The sequence below is a fragment of the Mixophyes fleayi genome, chromosome 1 (genome assembly GCF_038048845.1).
Source record: "Mixophyes fleayi isolate aMixFle1 chromosome 1, aMixFle1.hap1, whole genome shotgun sequence".
Lineage (NCBI taxonomy): Eukaryota > Metazoa > Chordata > Amphibia > Anura > Limnodynastidae > Mixophyes > Mixophyes fleayi.
In genome coordinates this window covers 294,085,703-294,104,959 of record NC_134402.1, presented here as the reverse complement: position 1 = coordinate 294,104,959, position 19,257 = coordinate 294,085,703, and the positions used below count along the sequence as shown (strand labels likewise).

At 53.4% G+C, this 19,257-nt stretch overlaps 2 protein-coding genes across 2 annotated transcripts in view; one reads left to right on the top strand and one right to left on the bottom strand.

Moving 5' to 3' along the window:
- Window positions 1–17,394, bottom strand: part of LOC142155694 (myb-related transcription factor, partner of profilin-like) — a 32,384-nt gene extending 14,990 nt beyond the window's left edge. The window contains exon 1 of the mRNA XM_075211049.1: window positions 17,222–17,394. The gene's annotated coding sequence lies outside the window, so the exon portion shown is untranslated. The remainder of the gene's footprint in view (window positions 1–17,221) is intronic.
- Window positions 17,346–19,257, top strand: part of GKAP1 (G kinase anchoring protein 1) — a 28,000-nt gene continuing 26,088 nt past the window's right edge. The window contains 2 exon segments of the mRNA XM_075211047.1: window positions 17,346–17,483; window positions 17,739–17,802. The gene's annotated coding sequence lies outside the window, so the exon portion shown is untranslated.

The window sequence follows — 19,257 nt, the reverse complement described above, 5'->3', positions numbered from 1 at the left end:
GTGTAGACGGCGGCCGTGATGCCTGAAGAGGAGGAGGAGGTATAGGCGGCGGCCGTGATGCCTGAGGAGGAGGAGGAGGTGTTGGCGGCCGGCCGTGCATGACTGAGGGAGGAGGAGGTGTAGGCGGCGGCCGTGATGCCTGAGGAGGAGGAAGTGTAGGCGGCGGCCGTGATGCCTGAGGAGGAGGAGGTGTAGGGGGCGGTCGTGATGCCTGAAGAGGAGAAGGAGGAGGAGGAGGAGGTGTAGGCGGCGGCCATGATGCCTGAAGAGGAGGAGAAGGAGGAGGAGGTGTAGGCGGCGGCCGTAATGCCTGAAGAGGAGGAGGAGGAGAAGGTGTAGGCGGCGGCCGTGATGCCTGAAGAGGAGGAGGTGTAGGCGGCGGCCGTGATGCCTGAGAGAGGAGGTGTAGGCGGCGGCCGTGATGCCTGAGAAGAGGAGGTGTAGGCGGCGGCCGTGATGCCTGAGGAGGAGGTGTAGGCGGGCGGAGGAGGTGTAGGCTGCGGCCGTGATGCCTGAGGAGGAGGAGGTGTAGGCGGCGGCCGTGATGCCTGAGGAGGAGGAGGTGTAGGCGGCGGCCGTGATGCCTGAACAGGAGGAGGAGGAGGTGTAGGCGGCGGCCGTGATGCCTGAAGAGGAGGAGGAGGTGTAGGCGGCGGCCGTGATGCCTGAAGAGGAGGAGGTGTAGGCGGCGGCCGTGATGCCTGAGGAGGAGGAGGTGTAGGCGGCGGCCGTGATGCCTGAGGAGGAGGAGGTGGTGTAGGCTGCGGCCGTGATGCCTGAGGAAGAGGAGGTGTAGGCGGCGGCCGTGATGACTGAGGAGGAGGTGTAGGCGGCGGCCGTGATGCCTGAGGAGGAGGTGTAGGTGGCGGCCGTGATGCCTGAAGAGGAGGAGGAGGAGGTGGTGTAGGCGGCGGCCGTGATGCCTGAAGAGGAGGAGGTGTAGGCGGCGGCCGTGATGCCTGAGGAAGAGGAGGTGTAGGCGGCGGCCGTGATGCCTGAGGAGGAGGTGTAGGCGGCGGCCGTGATGCCTGAAGAGGAGGAGGAGGTGTAGGCGGCGGCCGTGATGCCTGAAGAGGAGGAGGTGTAGGCTGCGGCCGTGATGCCTGAGGAGGAGGAGGTGTAGGCGGCGGCCGTGATGCCTGAGGAGGAGGAGGTGTAGGCGGCGGCCGTGATGCCTGAGGAGGAGGTGTAGGCGGCGGCCGTGATGCCTGAGGAGGAGGTGTAGGCGGCGGCCGTGATGCCTGAGGAGGAGGAGTTGGTGTAGGCGGCAGCCGTGATGCCTGAAGAGGAAGAGGAGGAGGTGTAGGCGGCGGTCGTGATGCCTGAAGAGTAGGAGGTGTAGGCGGCGGCCGTGATGACTGAAGAGGAGGAGGAGGTGTAGGTGGCCGTGATGCCTGAAGAGGAGGAGGTGTAGGCGGCGGACGTGATGCCTGAAGAGGAGGAGAAGGAGGAGGAGGTGTAGGCGGCGGCCATGATGCCTGAAGAGGAGGAGAAGGAGGAGGAGGTGTAGGCGGCGGCCATGATGCCTGAAGAGGAGGAGGAGGAGGAGGAGGAGGAGGAGGAGGAGAAGGTGTAGGCGGCGGCCGTGATGCCTGAAGAGGAGGAGGAGAAGGTGTAGGCGGCGGCCGTGATGCCTGAAGAGGAGGAGGAGGAGGTGTAGACGGCGGCCGTGATGCCTGAAGAGGAGGAGGAGGAGGTATAGGCGGCGGCCGTGATGCCTGAGGAGGAGTAGGTGTAGGCTGCGGCCGTGATGCCTGAGGAGGAGGTGTAGGCGGCGGCCGTGATGACTGAGGAGGAGGAGGTGTAGGCGGCGGCCGTGATGCCTGAGGAGGAGGAAGTGTAGGCGGCGGCCGTGATGCCTGAGGAGGAGGAGGTGTAGGGGGCGGTCGTGATGCCTGAAGAGGAGAAGGAGGAGGAGGTGTAGGCGGCGGCCATGATGCCTGAAGAGGAGGAGAAGGAGGAGGAGGTGTAGGCGGCGGCGTTAATGCCTGAAGAGGAGGAGGAGGAGGAGAAGGTGTAGGCGGCGGCCGTGATGCCTGAAGAGGAGAAGGAGGGGGTGTAGGCGGCGGCCGTGATGCCTGAAGAGGAGGAGGTGTAGGCGGCGGCCGTGATGCCTGAGGAGGAGGAGGTGTAGGCTGCGGCCGTAATGCCTGAGGAGGAGGGGGTGTAGGCGGCGGCCGTGATGACTGAGGAGGAGGAGGTGTAGGCGGCGGCCGTGATGCCTGAAGAGGAGGAGGTGTAGGCGGCGGCCGTGATGCCTGAGGAAGAGGAGGTGTAGGCGGCGGCCGTGATGCCTGAGGAGGAGGTGTAGGCGGCGGCCGTGATGCCTGAGGAGGAGGAGTTGGTGTAGGCGGCAGCCGTGATGCCTGAAGAGGAAGAGGAGGAGGTGTAGGCGGCGGTCGTGATGCCTGAAGAGTAGGAGGTGTAGGCGGCGGCCGTGATGACTGAAGAGGAGGAGGAGGTGTAGGTGGCCGTGATGCCTGAAGAGGAGGAGGTGTAGGCGGCGGACGTGATGCCTGAAGAGGAGGAGAAGGAGGAGGAGGTGTAGGCGGCGGCCATGATGCCTGAAGAGGAGGAGAAGGAGGAGGAGGTGTAGGCGGCGGCCATGATGCCTGAAGAGGAGGAGGAGGAGGAGGAGGAGGAGGAGAAGGTGTAGGCGGCGGCCGTGATGCCTGAAGAGGAGGAGGAGAAGGTGTAGGCGGCGGCCGTGATGCCTGAAGAGGAGGAGGAGGAGGTGTAGACGGCGGCCGTGATGCCTGAAGAGGAGGAGGAGGAGGTATAGGCGGCGGCCGTGATGCCTGAGGAGGAGTAGGTGTAGGCTGCGGCCGTGATGCCTGAGGAGGAGGAGGTGTAGGCGGCGGCCGTGATGCCTGAGGAGGAGGAGGTGTAGGCGGCGGCCGTGATGCCTGAGGAGGAGGAAGTGTAGGCGGCGGCCGTGATGCCTGAGGAGGAGGAGGTGTAGGGGGCGGTCGTGATGCCTGAAGAGGAGAAGGAGGAGGAGGTGTAGGCGGCGGCCATGATGCCTGAAGAGGAGGAGAAGGAGGAGGAGGTGTAGGCGGCGGCGTTAATGCCTGAAGAGGAGGAGGAGGAGAAGGTGTAGGCGGCGGCCGTGATGCCTGAAGAGGAGAAGGAGGGGGTGTAGGCGGCGGCCGTGATGCCTGAAGAGGAGGAGGTGTAGGCGGCGGCCGTGATGCCTGAGGAGGAGGAGGTGTAGGCTGCGGCCGTAATGCCTGAGGAGGAGGGGGTGTAGGCGGCGGCCGTGATGACTGAGGAGGAGGAGGTGTAGGCGGCGGCCGTGATGCCTGAAGAGGAGGAGGTGTAGGCGGCGGCCGTGATGCCTGAGGAAGAGGAGGTGTAGGCGGCGGCCGTGATGCCTGAGGAGGAGGTGTAGGCGGCGGCCGTGATGCCTGAAGAGGAGGAGGAGGTGTAGGCGGCGGTCGTGATGCCTGAAGAGGAGGAGGAGGTGTAGGCGGCGGCCGTGATGCCTGAAGAGGAGGAGGAGGTGTAGGCGGCGGCCGTGATGCCTGAAGAGGAGGAGGAGGTGTAGGCGGCGGCCGTGATGCCTGAAGAGGAGGAGGAGGTGTAGGCGGCGGCCGTGATGCCTGAAGAGGAGGAGGAGGTGTAGGCGGCGGCCGTGATGCCTGAAGAGGAGGAGGTGTAGGCGGCGGCCGTGATGCCTGAAGAGGAGGAGGTGTAGGCGGCGGCCGTGATGCCTGAAGAGGAGGAGGTGTAGGCGGCGGCCGTGATGCCTGAAGAGGAGGAGGTGTAGGCGGCGGCCGTGATGACTGAAGAGGAGAAGGAGGTGTAGGCGGCGGCCGGGATGCCTGAAGAGGAGGAGGTGTAGGCGGCGGCCGTGATGCCTGAAGAGGAGGAGGAGGAGGTGTAGCCTGCGGCCGTGATGCCTGAGGAGGAGGTATAGGCGGCGGCCGTGATGCCTGAGGAGGAGGTATAGGCGGCGGCCGTGATGCCTGAGGAGGAGGTGTAGGCTGCGGCCGTGATGCCTGAGGAGGAGGAGGTGTAGGCGGCGGCCGTGATGCCTGAGGAGGAGGAGGTGTAGGCAGCGGCCGTGATGCCTGAGGAGGAGGTGTAGGCGGCGGCCGTGATGCCTGAGGAGGAGGAGGAGTTGGTGTAGGCGGCGGCCGTGATGCCTGAAGAGGAAGAGGAGGAGGTGTAGGCGGCGGCCGTGATGCCTGAAGAGTAGGAGGTGTAGGCGGCGGCCGTGATGACTGAAGAGGAGGAGGAGGTGTAGGTGGCCGTGATGCCTGAAGAGGAGGAGGTGTAGGCGACGGCCGTGATGCCTGAAGAGGAGGAGGAGGAGAAGGTGTAGGCGGCGGCCATGATGCCTGAAGAGGAGGAGAAGGAGGAGGAGGTGTAGGCGGCGGCCGTGATGCCTGAAGAGGAGGAGGAGGAGAAGGTGTAGGCGGCGGCCGTGATGCCTGAAGAGGAGGAGGAGGAGGAGGAGGAGGAGAAGGTGTAGGCGGCGGCCGTGATGCCTGAAGAGGAGGAGGAGAAGGTGTAGGCGGCGGCCGTGATGCCTGAAGAGGAGGAGGAGGTGTAGGCGGCGGCCGTGATGCCTGAAGAGGAGGTGTAGGCGGCGGCCGTGATGCCTGAGGAGGAGGTATAGGCGGCGGCCGTGATGCCTGAGGAGGAGGTGTAGGCTGCGGCCGTGATGCCTGAGGAGGAGGAGGTGTAGGCGGCGGCCGTGATGCCTGAGGAGGTGTAGGCGGCGGCCGTGATGCCTGAAGAGGAGGAGGAGGAGGAGGTGTAGGCGGCGGCCGTGATGCCTGAAGAGGAGGAGGTGTAGGCGGCGGCCGTGATGCCTGAGGAAGAGGAGGTGTAGGCGGCGGCCGTGATGCCTGAGGAGGAGGTGTAGGCGGCGGCCGTGATGCCTGAAGAGGAGGAGGAGGTGTAGGCGGCGGCCGTGATGCCTGAAGAGGAGGAGGAGGTGTAGGCTGCGGCCGTGATGCCTGAAGAGGAGGAGGAGGTGTAGGCTGCGGCCGTGATGCCTGAAGAGGAGGAGGAGGTGTAGGCTGCGGCCGTGATGCCTGAGGAGGAGGAGGTGTAGGCGGCGGCCGTGATGCCTGAGGAGGAGGTGTAGGCGGCGGCCGTGATGCCTGAGGAGGAGGTGTAGGCGGCGGCCGTGATGCCTGAGGAGGAGGTGTAGGCGGCGGCCGTGATGCCTGAGGAGGAGGTGTAGGCGGCGGCCGTGATGCCTGAGGAGGAGGAGTTGGTGTAGGCGGCGGCCGTGATGCCTGAAGAGGAAGAGGAGGAGGTGTAGGCGGCGGCCGTGATGCCTGAAGAGTAGGAGGTGTAGGCGGCGGCCGTGATGACTGAAGAGGAGGAGGTGTAGGTGGGCGTGATGCCTGAAGAGGAGGAGGTGTAGGCGGCGGCCGTGATGCCTGAAGAGGAGGAGGAGGAGGAGGAGGTGTAGGCGGCGGCCATAATGCCTGAAGAGGAGGAGAAGGAGGAGGAGGTGTAGGCGGCGGCCATGATGCCTGAAGAGGAGGAGGAGGAGGAGGAGGAGGAGGAGGAGAAGGTGTAGGCGGCGGCCGTGATGCCTGCAGAGGAGGAGGAGGAGGTGTAGGCGGCGGCCGTGATGCCTGAAGAGGAGGAGGTGTAGGCGGCGGCCGTGATGCCTGAGGAGGAGGAGGTGTAGGCTGCGGCCGTGATGCCTGAGGAGGAGGGGGTGTAGGCGGCGGCCGTGATGCCTGAGGAGGAGGTGTAGGCGGCTGCCGTGATGCCTGAAGAGGAGGAGGTGGTGTAGGCGGCGGCCGTGATGCCTGAAGAGGAGGAGGTGGTGTAGGCGGCGGCCGTGATGCCTGAAGAGGAGGAGGTGTAGGCGGCGGCCGTGATGCCTGAGGAAGAGGAGGTGTAGGCGGCGGCCGTGATGCCTGAGGAGGAGGTGTAGGCGGAGGCCGTGATGCCTGAGGAGGAGGTGTAGGCGGCGGATGTGATGCCTGAAGAGGAGGAGGAGGTGTAGGCGGCGGCCGTGATGCCTGAAGAGGAGGAGGAGGTGTAGGCTGCGGCCGTGATGCTTGAGGAGGAGGAGGTGTAGGCGGCGGCCGTGATGCCTGAGGAGGAGGAGGTGTAGGCGGCGGCCGTGATGCCAGAAGAGGAGGAGGTGTAGGCGGCGGGCGTTTAGCCTGAAGAGGAGGAGGAGGTGTAGGCGGCGGGCGTGATGCCTGAGGAGGAGGAGGTGTAGGCGGCGGCCGTGATGCCTGAGGAGGTGTAGGCGGCGGCCGTGATGCCTGAGGAGGAGGAGTTGGTGTAGGCGGCGGCCGTGATGCCTGAAGAGGAAGAGGAGGAGGTGTAGGCGGCGGCCGTGATGCCTGAAGAGTAGGAGGTGTAGGCGGCGGCCGTGATGACTGAAGAGGAGGAGGTGTAGGTGGCCGTGATGCCTGAAGAGGAGGAGGTGTAGGCGGCGGCCGTGATGCCTGAAGAGGAGGAGGTGTAGGCGGCGGCCGTGATGCCTGAAGAGGAGGAGGAGGAGGTGTAGGCGGCGGCCGTGATGCCTGAAGAGGAGGAGGAGGAGGTGTAGGCGGCGGCCATGATGCCTGAAGAGGAGGAGGAGGAGGAGGAGGTGTAGGCGGCGGCCATGATGCCTGAAGAGGAGGAGGAGGAGGTGTAGGCGGCGGCCATGATGCCTGAAGAGGAGGAGGAGGAGGAGGAGGAGGAGGAGAAGGTGTAGGCGGCGGCCGTGATGCCTGAAGAGGAGGAGGTGTAGGCGGCGGCCGTGATGCCTGAAGAGGAGGAGGAGGAGGTGTAGGCGGCGGCCGTGATGCCTGAGGAGGAGGTATAGGCGGCGGCCGTGATGCCTGAGGAGGAGTAGGTGTAGGCGGCGGCCGTGATGCCTGAGGAGGAGGGGGTGTAGGCGGCGGCCGTGATGACTGAGGAGGAGGAGGTGTAGGCGGCGGCCGTGATGCCTGAAGAGGAGGAGGAGGAGGTGGTGTAGGCGGCGGCCGTGATGCCTGAAGAGGAGGTGTAGGCGGCGGCCGTGATGCCTGAGGAAGAGGAGGTGTAGGCGGCGGCCGTGATGCCTGAGGAGGAGGTGTAGGCAGCGGCCGTGATGCCTGAAGAGGAGGAGGAGGTGTAGGCGGCGGCCGTGATGCCTGAAGAGGAGGTGTAGGTGTAGGCTGCGGCCGTGATGCCTGAGGAGGAGGAGGTGTAGGCGGCGGCCGTGATGCCTGAGGAGGAGGAGGTGTAGGCGGCGGCCGTGATGCCTGAGGAGGAGGAGGTGTAGGCGGCGGGCGTGATGCCTGAAGAGGAGGAGGAGGTGTAGGCTGCGGCCGTTATGCCTGAGGAGGAGGTGTAGGCGGCGGCCGTGATGCCTGAGGAGGAGGAGGTGTAGGCGGCTGCCATGATGCCTGAGGAGGAGGAGGTGTAGGCGGCGGCCGTGATGCCTGAGGAGGAGGTGTAGGCGGCGGCCGTGATGCCTGAAGAGGAGGAGGAGGTGGTGTAGGCGGCGGCCGTGATGCCTGAAGAGGAGGAGGTGTAGGCGGCGGCCGTGATGCCTGAAGAAAAGGAGGAGGAGGTGTAGGCGGCCGTGATGCCTGAAGAGGAGGAGCAGGAGGTGTAGGCGGCGGCCGTGATGCCTGAAGAGGAGGAGGTGTAGGCGGGGGCCGTGATGCCTGAAGAGGAGGAGGTGTAGGCGGCGGCCGTGATGCCTGAAGAGGAGGAGGAGGTGTAGGCGGCGGCCGTGATGCCTGAAGAGGAGGAGGAGGTGTAGGCGGCGGCCGTGAAGCCTGAAGAGGAGGAGGAGGTGTAGGCGGCGGGCGTGAAGCCTGAAGAGGAGGAGGTGTAGGCGGCGGCCGTGATGCCTGAAGAGGAGGAGGTGTAGGCGGCGGCCGTGATGCCTGAAGAGGAGGAGGTGTAGGCGGCGGCCGTGATGCCTGCAGAGGAGGAGAAGGAGGAGGAGGTGTAGGCGGCGGTCGTGATGCCTGAAGAGGAGGAGGTGTAGGCGGCGGCCGTGATGCCTGAAGAGGAGGAGGAGGTGTAGGCGGCGGCCGTGATGCCTGAAGAGGAGGAGGAGGTGTAGGCTGCGGCCGTGATGCCTGAAGCGGAGGAGGAGGTGTAGGCGGCGGCCGTGATGCCTGAAGCGGAGGAGGAGGTGTAGGCGGCGGCCGTGATGCCTGAGGAGGAGGAGGTATAGGCGGCCGTGATGCCTGAGGAGGTGTAGGCGGCGGCCGTGATGCCTGAGGAGGAGGAAGTGTAGGCGGCGGTCGTGATGCCTGAGGAGGAGGAGGTGTAGGGGGCGGCCGTGATGCCTGAGGAGGAGGAGGTGTAGGCGGCGGCCGTGATGCCTGAGGAGGAGGAGGTGTAGGCGGCGGTCGTGATGCCTGAGGAGGAGGAGGTGTAGGCGGCGGTCGTGATGCCTGAGGAGGAGGTGTAGGCGGCGGCCGTGATGCCTGAGGAGGAGGAGGTGTAGGCGGCGGCCGTGATGTCTGAGGAGGAGGAGGTGTAGGCGGCGGCCGTGATGCCTGAGGAGGAGGAGGTGTAGGCGGCGGCCGTGATGCCTGAGGAGGAGGAGGTGTAGGCGGCGGCCGTGATGCCTGAGGAGGAGGAGGAGGTGGAGGCCGTGATGCCTGAGGAGGAGGAGGAGGTGGTTCCACCATTGGTTGATGGCAAGTATTGACATTAAAGCCTTTACATAATTTTCTCCCATTTAGACGTCCATTGTACTGGTAATAAATCCCTGATTTCACACATGTTCAATTTAAGTAGACATACTTATAAATATCACAGTTTTCCATCATGATGGGCCTACAAAGATTTTTTGGAAAATACACTGTCCACCCCCCCCCCCCAACCCTTTCCTGGCCACGACAGAGATGAGTATATATATAATATAAATATATATATATATATATATATATATATATATATATATATATATATATATATAATCTATAAATCTGCAACCAAAAAGCCTTAGGGCTCTTGCTGCAAATGTATTTTGCATCCCATTGCTGTAATTTGAAAGTTATGTAACAGTACATGTCTCTGCTAACTCCTATGTGTTCTAAACATTCCGTAGCCATGTATTAATTTTTCGGGGGGTGGGGGGGGGTTCATAAGGACGTGCAATCTGCCTTCTGTGGGTGAAATATCTGCGCGCATCAGGAAAAATTAAAAAATATGAAAAAAAAAATCAAAATAAAAAAAGAGCTGCAGTTATTATATGACCTTTATGATTGATTTGTTATTTGTTTTAAGTTACATATGTTTTTCTATTACAAATTTTTGTATTAATATAATCGAAACAAACACAATCATTGGTGTGTGTGTCCTTATTAATATATTACAATTGCACAACATGTGGGTATTAGGACAATAAAGAAAGGAGATTTAAATAAAACAATAACATTTACGGTAGATTGTTTGGTTACTACTACATCATTGCAACATTTATATAGCACCACTAATTCTGCTTCAGATTAAAATTTGAAAAAGAGCATAGCGTACATCAACTTAGAATGTCAGAGTAAACACACACAAGCATGGAAGAGAACATACAAACTACAAATAGATAAAGATACTAAACCACTGTGCTGCTCCACTGTAGTCTGCATATAAATTTGGTAAAGCTGAGTACATAATATAACACATACAAGTCGTAGATGGTGACAAAACAAGGTTTTAAGACAATGTTGCTTTTTACTCCAAGGAGCCTGCCCTCTCAAAATCAAGCCACCCCCCCCCCCTCCCCCCTCCCCCTCTGAGTCTTAGGCCACTGATAGTAATACATGTCAGCATGCACATAATAATGTGAATGTAACCTGTGGGTCAGTATCCTATTTGAAAAGTAAAACATTGTAATAAATTAAAAATGCACCTTGCCCTAACAAAATTACATTTGAGGGGGACAGACATCTAAAATTCAAAGCTATCAAGTATTTGTGTGTTGCATGAAAACAAACCATTACTTCCCTTATTAGCTAAATACTTTCCTAATACTAGCCCTTGCAAAAACAAAACATAGGCTGGTTTGGGCAAAGTTCCTCTTGTGTTCCTTTCATTAATGAATAAGGGCCACAAGCTGCACACAGATGCTATGGCCATGCTTGGTATTCGAACTCATGACGCCAGTACCCATGAAGATCTTACCTGACATATATTTTGGGGTAATAAGGAACAGTGGCTGTGTTGTATTGTTTTTTTTTTCTTAAATTACTATTATCTAGCTCTTACATCTGTTGCACACATGCTGTATTGTTGTGCTTCTCGCTCTAGTCTATAGAATGTATTTATTTTTCCAATTGAACGTTGCTTTAGTGGTTAGGCAATCCACCTTCCAACAATAAGTTTGATTCCTGACTGATGACCTTTATCTGTGTGGAGGTTCTATGTACTGTGTATTGATTATGAAAGAGTATGCTACGCATTTTCAATGAAAAATTTTCATTGAAAATTTTTCTTCAGACTACCCCTTTGTTTATTTTAATATGCACGTTTATTTATGCTAGCAAATTATTCTGAGATGAATGTGCATCCACATTCTTAGTTCAAATCAAACACATTACACGATCTTTCATGTAGGTGAATAAAAAGGTATGTTGATTTAGCTCATTAACACTTCAAAGTCATTTGTCCCAGGCTACATAAACATGTAAGTGTTAAAACGAATAATTAGGTTGCAACAGTCCTGCATAAAACACTCCGATTGTGTTTTTACATGTGTAAACAAATCCTTCGCACTTCCATTAGCCGTTACATAACACCTTCTTATCTTTAGATAAGAAGCGGATCTTAAAATGACCTAAAAGCTTAAGATTCGGTGCTTCTTATTTTCTGTTGCGTAAAGGACTTAAGGTGGGCGTGTGTTTGAACTTTAAGATCCTTGTTGATTTGCAAATTTCTTATCTCCCCGTTTTTTCTTAAAATATGCATCGCAACTTCCGCACAAGATAAGATCACTAATGAATCAGGCCCTCCATCTGCATGTTGGTTTAGTGGCTAGACAATCCACCTTCCAACAGTGGGGTCATGAGTTTGAATCCGCAGTCACAGTGTTATCTCTGTGGAGTTTAAATATCCCCCCCCCCCCATGTTTGTGTGGAATTCCTATGTGTCCCTTATGGTAGAAGCATGGTTTATGTTCGCACATTTTATCTATATAGTTTTAACAAATTCAGCTGTTATGCCTTTCATTTATACTAGCGTATTATTAGCCGTTTATAAAAAAATAAAATAAAATAAATAAGGTATAAGCCAGCGGTTCCCAAAGTGTGCGCCGCGGCTCCCAGGGGTGCCGTGGCCAGGGGTAAGAAAAAAAAAGGAATTACCAATCCGGCCCCGCCCGGGACCCAGCATCCTCCTCCCCCCTCACTGAATGTCATTCAGTGAGAAGCGGCAGGAGAGGAGGATGCTGGGTCCCGGGCGCCGCCGGATTGGTAAGAAGACAGAAGAAAAGAGAAGAAAAAGAAAAAAGAAGGCCAAGTATAGCAAGTAAAGAAAGGGAAGGGAAATAGTGATAGGAAACAGCAATGGAGGGACAAAAGAATGAAGGAGGGGGCAGAGTGAGGAGGATGAAGAGGAGCAGAGTGAGGAGGATGAAGGAGGATGAAGGAGGAGGACACTGTCAGGATGAAGGAGGGCACAGAGTGAGGAGGATGAAGGAGGGCACAGTGTGTGGATGAAGGAGGGCACAGAGTGCGTGGATGAAGAGGCACAGTGTGATTATTTTTGTATATGTTTTATTTTGTTTGATCTTATTCCTCTGAATATTAGTGGTAAATTCTTTGACAGAAATATAATTTTAAAAAATATATATAAAAATATTCTTTTCCCTTCGATGTGTATTACTTTTGCAAACAACTTACTAAGTATTTCTGCCCTGGCCTAAATACTTATTACGTTATTTTGACCCAATTACTTATGAAACAGGATTGCACTGTAATTATTTTGGAGGAGTGCTTTGAAAAAATGATGGAGACTCTAAGGGTGCCGCGAACTGAAAAAGTTTTGGGAACCACTAGTATAGGCTGAGTATTCGATATTACACATCAACCACTTCAGATTGCAATTTATTACAACTGTCCATCCACCATGGTTGTTTAAAAAAAAAATAAAAAAAAAAAATAGTACATTGTTTAATGTTTGATATTAATATAAAAAAAAAATTAAAATAACATTCAGAGTGAAGATGTTATGATGTATGTTGTGCATATTTAATTGTGAGTGCCTTAAACAAATAATACTTTTTTTTTACTCTTTAGTGCAGTTATTCAACGCTGCTGCTATAGCTTTTTTTGGACTTAAGGAAGCTCATGGTCATGTTTAAGTTTAAGCAACAAGTTAAGAAAAACGCTAAGCATTTCTTCTTCTCTAATCGACGGATCTCATTATAAGCCCCTCAGCGATCCTTAAACAGCCTCCTATGATTAAATCATGTGACTGTACTTGTGCCTTGATTCCCCTTTTCTCTGAGGGGACGACGGACTTGGTACATCCCAGCAAGACGACATCCTCCACCGCTAGAAGGACCGGCGCTCTATGCTCGTTAATGGCAGCAGGTATCCTACAACATGACCGCGGCTTTGCTAAACCGCCTGTCAGCACTGAAATTGCAGGCACCGTCCGGCTCTCACACAGGAACAGGTGTATTGCCTGCCTCTCTGTAAAGTATCCCTCCTTCAGCGTGTCTGCAACACTGAAATACGGTGCTGTGATAAAGCACACTGCCTGTAAGTTTAAAAATAAAATAAAAGCAAAGAACAATGAAAAACTATACTTTTCTTCCCAGCAATACAAGTAAGCTCAACTCCTTGGGCACTTGATCTATACTGGGGAGCTACAGGGGGTTGCAGAAGGGAGGGGTCTGTCAGCATGTTACAATTAACTAATTAAGTGCCAATTTCAAGCTCCCCTCAAACAACCCCATGGTAGCAGTGTCTCCCAGATTAGATGAAAGAGAAACGGGATAATTTACATATGTTCATGGAACCTGTGTATATCATTATGTTGCATTGCACTGTTGTTTATTACAAATATTCCCACCTCTTATGTGTTACATTGTTATATTTCAAAACAGGCTGGTGCACTAAGCTGTCACTATCAAGGTATGTCCGTAAGATGATGCATTGCATAGTTTTCAATATTTTAAAAGAATTTGGGAAATCTTGGGCCACCGACTTTAATCAGACATTATCCTTTCGGTTATTGTACTACAATAGAAGTTTTTCCTTATTATTTTAATTAGATCCTTTAATATCTTTCAATTTACTCTCCCCGTTTTTGAAACTCCTGTAAAACACTCTTGAGAACCATCATTCCACTGTCCTTAAATCCCAATTTCCCTTTTTCATCTAATCCTATAATACCTCTAAAAATGTGTTCAATCTTACCCCTGACTACATAAATATTGACACAAGCACAATAGTGTCATATAATGGCTGATAGTGTATTCCTATGACCGTTCAATAGCTGTACTTTTTCACTAAGTTTATTGAAATTAGTTCTGGATTCAATGTCTCCCAAAAAATCAAGAGGTAAACAACAGATAATAAGAATTGTGTTCAGTGTTCTCCCCAGCACCTATTTCCCGGTTGCTCCACCTGGCTGTGTTTACTTGCCACCCGGCTCTTGGAGCCCGACAAGTCCTTATAATAGAATAAACCAGCGGTTCCCAAAGTGTGCGCCGCGGCTCCCAGGTGTGCCGCGGCATTGTCACTGGGGTGCTGCGACCAGCCAGAGGAAAAAGAAAAAACTTACCAATCCACGCGGCGCCGGCACCCTCCTCTCTCCTGCAGCGCGCCCGACAATCAGTGGACAGGCTGCAGGAGAGAGGAGGATGCTGGTCCCGGCACCGTGCGGATTGGAAGTTTTTTTCTTTTTCTTCTGTGCTAGCCGCGGCGGAGGGGGGCAGAGTGGCGGCAGAGTGAGAGAGGAGCATAGAGAAAGGGGTAGAGTGAGAGGGGGCAGAGTGGCGGCAGAGTGAGAGAGGGTGTCAGAGAGAGAGGGGCAGAGTGGCAGAGGCAGAGTGAGAGAGGCAGAGGGGCAGAGTGAGAGGAGGCAGCATGAGAGAGGGCAGAGGGGCAGCGTAAGAGAGGACAGAGTGAGAGGGCAGAGTGAGAGGAGGCAGCGTAAGAGAGGGCAGAGTGACAGGAGGCAGGGTGAGAGAGGGCAGCAGGGCAGAGTGAGAGGAGGCAGCGTGAGAGAGGACAGACAGGGCAGCGTGAGAGAGGACAGACAGGGCAGCGTGAGAGAGGACAGACAGGGCAGCGTGAGAGAGGACAGACAGGGCAGCGTGAGAGAGGGCAGACAGGGCAGCGTGAGAGAGGGCAGACAGGGCAGCGTGAGAGAGGGCAGACAGGGCAGCGTGACTAGATGCAGAGGGGGCAGAGTGTGTGGAGATGAAGGAAGTCACAGTGTGAGTTAGTTGTCAATTATTCTTTGACAGAAATATAATTGGAAAAATATATAAAAGTATTATTTTTGCATACAACTAAATAAGTATTTCTGTCCTGACTTAAATATGTATTACGTTTTTTTTGACCCAACTACATCTAAAACAGGACTGCTCAGTAATTATTTTGGAGGGGTGCCTTGAAATAATTATGGAGACTCTAAGGGTGCCGCTGCCACAAACTGCAAAAATTTGGGAACCACTGGAATAAACCATTGTTTCCTCAATAAAAAACAGACACTATGTGAGCACTACAGCCAGCAGTGTGTGTTTGACCAGTGGTCAGTGGTCTGACCAATTCTGGCAGGTGTGGGCAGTAACCTCAATATTATTGCAAAGTATTACAAATCTCCCCGCCTGGCTACTTCTTGATACCTCCCGCCTGGCAAAATTTATAGGGAGAACCAGGGTCGGACTGGCCCGCCGGGGGACCGGTCTATCCCCCGGTAGGCCCCGACCCTGATCGCTCCCCTCTTCGTTGGTGGGGGAGCGAGTAACTGAAGACAAAAAAAAACAAAAAAAATACCTTGCGTGTCTGCGGCGCTGCTCCGTGCGCACTGAATGCCGGGCGTGACGTCATCACGCCCGACATTCAGTGAGGAGCGCCGCAGACAGAAGACAGAAGAGAATAAAGAATCAGATAGAAAAGGTAAGTGAGGGAATGGAAGAAAGAAGAGAGCATGAAGGCAGAGCGTGAAGGCAGAGCGTGAAGGGGGAGCATGAAGGGGGAGCATGAAGGGGGAGCATGAAGGCAGAGTGGAGGGGGAGCATGATGGCAGAGTATGAAGGCAGAATGAAGGGGGAGCATGAAGGCAGAGCATGAAGACAGAGTGGAGGGGTAGCATGAAGGGGGAGCATGAAGGGGGAGCATGAAGGGGGAGCATGAAGGGGGAGCATGAAGGCAGAGTATGATGGCAGAGTGGAGGGGGAGCATGAAGGCAGAGCATGAAGGCAGAGTGGAGGGGGAGCATGATGCAGAGCATGAAGGGGGAGCATGATGGGAGAGCATGATGGCAGAGTGAAGGGGGAGCATGATGGCAGAGTGGAGGGGGAGCATGATGGCAGAGCATGAAGGGGGAGCATGATGGGAGAGCATGATGGCAGAGTGAAGGGGGAGCATGATGGCAGAGTGGAGGGGGAGCATGATGGCAGAGCATGAAGGGGGAGCATGATGGGAGAGCATGAAGGCAGAGTGAAGGGGGAGCATGATGGCAGAGTGGAGGGGAGCGTGAAGGGGGAGCATGAAGGGGAGCATGATGGCAGAGTGGAGGGGAGCATGATGCAGAGTGGAGGGGGAGCATGATGGCAGAGTGGAGGGGGAGCATGAAGCAGAGTGGAGGGGAGCATGAAGGCAGAGTGGAGGGGAGCATGAAGGCAGAGTGGAGGGGGAGCATGAAGGCAGAGTGGAGGGGGAGCATGAAGCAGAGTGGAGGGGGAGCATGAAGGCAGAGTTAAGGGGGGCCAGGAGAAGGGGGAAACAAAAGCAGCATGACACAGGGTGATGAAGGGGGGGCAAAAACAGCATGGAGGCGCAGTCTGATCATAAGGAGGCCCAGCATGGTGATTAAGGGGCACAGTAATGTGTGTGTGATGGCACAGCGGGCTTGTGGCAATGTAATGTGTGTGTGGTAGGTGGTAGCTAAATAATGGGTGCTATTTTCTTTGTAGGGTGAAGGTGGGACAATTTAATTTAAGATGGGGTGGTTTGGGGGCTTTTAATTAAATGTGAATATGAATTATTTAATGGCAATGACGGTTGCGGGAAATAGGTATATTTATTATACGTATTATACATAAATGCGATTTATTGCAGGGGCTGTCTGGGGGGAGGGAAATAGGTTTATTAAATGGGAATACTATAACTTTAATGTTGTGGCTGGAGGAAGGCCTAAGTATTAATTGTTGGTCCTATTGATTTAATGCCAGGGCTGGTTGGAATCTTCTAAATGTACCCATTATTTTTTCCAAATAGGGCCCTCAACATTCCAAGATCCAGACAAGCAGCAACTAAGAAACCAGCAGCTGCAGGTGGTAAAAGTGACAACAACAGGTAGGACAGTCTGTCAAAAATTCTGAGTCTAGTGCAGGCTTGGCTAACCTGTGGCACTCCAGGTGTTGTGAAACTACAAGTCTCAGCACACCCTTCCAGCAATAAGCTGCTATATATTGGCAAAGCATGCTGGGGCTTGTAGTTTCACAACACCTGGAGTGCCACAGGTTAGCCAAGCCTGGTCTAGTGGGACAATACCGATTTATGGTGACTGTTCTGCCCAATCTAAGGGGCAGGTCAGACTGTGTACTCTTTATACACACACTGCATTCTTTATATACTACACTATGGTGCTAGCTGTCCTTCGTGGGCTGACCACTCCCCCTCTAGCGTCTAGTCTCGCCTCTATGATGACTGGCCACACCCCCTCTGGTGGGCCCCTAGCATTGCAGTTCCCCGGTGGGCCCTTCATGCCCCAGTCCGACACTGGGGAGAACCCTGGCATTTAATAAACTAAACAGGAGGTACTGTGATGCGCGGTGGTCAACGCTGAAACATGGAGACATTCCCAGGGACAAATCTTTCAAACCCGGATCTATCGCGGGAGTTTTGGGACTGCAGGTAGCCATGCCATTCAACGGTAACATACAAGTATTCCAAAACTTCTCATAGCAGACCCACTCAACTATAGCTGCCTATTATATTTCATTTATAATTCAACTTTGGCAAAGTGTTCTCAGAATGCTTTTTCTCTAAACTTCCACCTAACCATTGTCTTTAAAGTGGCCATGTTGTTTAGCACACTCCTGCAGGATCTGATCACTTACTGACTCTACAGGCAGCCGCTCCTGGCTACAACACGGCTCCCTCCAATCTGTGTGACACCTCGTGCACACGCTCGCTGCAGTGTCTGCTCGCCTACGAGGCGGAGCTAGCCTTTCGCGTTCTGTCTCCTGTGCCTGCCGGGCTTCCGTAGTGACTGAGTGAGTGTGAGCAGTTGGTAAAGGCAGGTGTCTGCACGGAGCCCTTTACTCCCTATTGAGTACTTCTTTATATCACGGAGTCATCTTGTCAGCGGTGACATCATCTGTGAGTGCGTCATAGGGTACACGGGATGGGTACAGCTAGCTTTCTATGTCGGGACAGGCCCGATAGTCTTACATGGGAGTAAACACAAAGGCAATAGGGTTAGATGGAAACCCGTAAGGGAGGGGGGGGCGCATTGCATTGCTGTGCTGGTGGCGAGCTGATGCTATATGTATAGAAACAAATAATCAGTAATATATGGTACAGTAGCATTTCCATATGAAATATATTTGTAACTGAGACTTTTTATGTTTTCAGAAACCAAGAGGCCACCTTGTTCGTCAGGTGCAGCAGTTATTCCATATATTTATATATATATCAGGTGAGTGGATTATGTGTTGCAATTCTTGTGTAAACAGGTAAGTGGTTGTTGATCTGTATGTAGAAGAGGATGTGGTACAGGTCCATATCAGGCCATGAAGTAGTTCTCCTTGCTACTAATGTTCACATTAGTGTCTATGCTAATGGATGATATTTAAGGCAACGATTATTCATTTTTATATAAACATTAAGGGGGAGATTTAATTCAATACAATGAGCCTCCAGAACAGTCCTCGGGGACACATCAAGCTCATTTTTCCTTGCTCCCCATAGAGATGCACATGGTAATGAGCAGAGATTACTTACCTTAACTTAATAGGTGGCAGTGCGTGCAGCCGGACATCAAGGCAATGTTGATTGAATCTCCCTCTAGCAGACTCAACACAACATTGTGTCTCAGCAACCAGTCACTTTTTGAGTGTAGCATACAGTTAAAGTTTTAGAAAACGGTAAATTTTTTTGATCTATAATCTAATTTGGCAGTAGATTGTAAGCTTTCAAGCAGGGTTCTCTTACCTCTCTATCTGTATGTATTACCCAGTATTGTCTTATTAATGTTTGTTCCCAATTGTAAAGCACAACGGAATTTGCTGATGTTGATGATGATGAAAATTAGTTCACAATCATTGTTAAACCACCCTTGCCACACGATTATTCAGCAATTTCAATCCAGGTTATGAAATGTTTGCATATACAGTAAGTGTGGGGGGGGGGGGGGAGATTCAATTAGCCGTGATCTCAGGAACATCGCGGCTGTACAATTTTACTGTTGCTACGGCAAAAATACACTCAATTTTCCTCAAACCTCTATCAGGTGTAAGAAAAAATTACCCTTTTTCAGTAAAACAAAAATATATACACACGCGAAGTGTCTCCGGAATGCCTGCGAGACACTTCACGCTGAATTGGATTCCCCCTAAATGTTCACTTTGCTAGGTACATTTACCATCCAGCATCTAGTTTCCCCATTTTCCCGCATAAGTAATAATATTTTGTCCAGGAACTTTGACTGATGTCATTTCCAATGTATCCTGTATTTGATGCTAATTAACTTTTTGTGAATCTCTATTCTGAATAAAGTGCTCCATCTCATCCTACAGATGCTTGGTAGTATTGAGATCCGGTTAAATGAGAGGCCACTTAAAGTGGACATGTTAGAAAGGGAAGGCAAAAGTGTACTAAACATTAAGCAGAAAAGATTATGCAACGTCTTCCGCTATACCTTGGAGCTTTCTGGTTTCAGCAGTGCTCACAAAATATGGGAGAGGCCCAGTAAATAGAATAATGCAGTCAGAAGTTGAGTGGAGCCATGGGTGACACAGTTTATGGGGTTTTTTCTCAGTGTATGCAACACATTTTTAGGAATAAATAAAACAGTTGCAGCTTATAGGGTTCTGTCCACATTAAGCTATAATCACAGTCCTGTCCCTGGAATCATTCCAGAACCTTCCTAGTC